We start from the raw sequence: 1,554 nt of genomic DNA, 5'->3' as shown, positions 1-1,554 counted from the left end.
AGTCGGCAGTCCAGGGCACTGTGTGTTCGAGTGGATCGCAACGCGATTTTGCGAATCCCACTCCACCACATAACCAACTGGATCGTGCCGTATGGTTCGACCCATCCCATGATTGCGTGCTCGAGAAAACGTCACATTGACGAAACGACGGGGAGCGAGGAAAAAGGAAGTGGTGGCATCGTGCGAGGTCGGGAGAGAGCATCAATGAATGACTAAAGGGCGTTCGATTGCCAACAACCAACACCTGACTATCTACGATGGTGGCCAAGAGATAGCAGGTACCGAAGCCATTCCGAAGTCGAATACCGAGGCAACAACTTGTGGTGATAGGGGCGAGTGGAAAAAGGCATTAGCAAGTGAATTGGAGTCGCTCACGGCGAACAAAACCTGGAAGCTGGTGCCAAGACCAGCACCCAAACGTCCAATCGGTGTTGCTAGGTATTTGCGTTGAAGCACGACGATAAAGGGCAAGTCATTTGGCATAAGACTCGTCTTGTTGCCAAGGGATTATCACAAAATCTTGGCATCGAGTACAAATAGAGGTACGCGCCGGTGGTATACCTCAATTCGATCCGTGCCAAACTGGCAAAGTGCGCTGCTGATGGCTTGGAAATCGAGCAGTGCGAAGTCAAGATGGTATTCCTGTATGGGAAAATAAATGAGGAGATCTACATGGAGTTGCCTGAAGGACTCCTAGAGCTACTCAGTTTGGCTGAGGTTGAAGGTGAGGGACGTCGTGTGTCGGCTGCTTCAAAGTCTCTACGGACTCAAGCAAGCGTCTCGTTTTTGGAACTAGACCGTTGACAGCCACCTCATTGAGATGGGATTCAAGGCAAACCATGAGGATCCGTGTGTATACACGAGAGGTGGGGGCGACAACGAGTGCGTAGTGCGTCTCTATGTCGACGATATGCTGGTTGTCGCAAAGGTGAAGGCCATCGTCACTTCGGTGAAGGATGGGATCGCGGAAAATTTTCAAGATCGAATACCTCGAACGAACACGCTTCATCCTCGCAATCAAGATTGACTACAACATGGAGTGCAAGACTCTTTGTATTAGCCAACCAAGATATCAAGAGTCGATCATCAAACGATTCGAACAGGAGAAGGCAAAGCTGTGCCTCACTGCACTGATAGGTGAAGTTCATCTGACCAAGGCTGCCCAACCCCATACTGAAGACGGCAACGCCAGGATGAGTTCTATGCCGTACCGTTCGCTCGTTGGCAGTCTAATGTACCTAGTATGTGGTACACGGACTGACATCTCGATCACTGTTACTCAGTTGAGTTGTTTCTTGGAGAGCCCCGAACAGAAGCATTGAAATACTGGTATCAGGGTAGTTTGCTACCTACTGAAGACCAAGAATGTGGGAATCACGTACGACTGGCATTAGAAAATTGAGCTCGTCGCTATGGTGGAGTGGCGGTGGCAAAATGACGTTGCGATCCACTCGAACACACAGTGCCCTGGACTGCCGACTAACGGAGGGGGTACTCCGATAACCGTGGGGTTGCTGAGGGCTCACCTTGTGTACCCGTCGGCGGGGCTGGTTA

Source organism: Phytophthora parasitica (assembly GCF_000247585.1).
Source record: "Phytophthora parasitica INRA-310 unplaced genomic scaffold supercont2.1, whole genome shotgun sequence".
In the NCBI taxonomy this organism is placed as follows: Eukaryota; Oomycota; class Peronosporomycetes; order Peronosporales; family Peronosporaceae; genus Phytophthora; species Phytophthora nicotianae.
Note: the sequence above shows the minus strand (reverse complement) of the source record.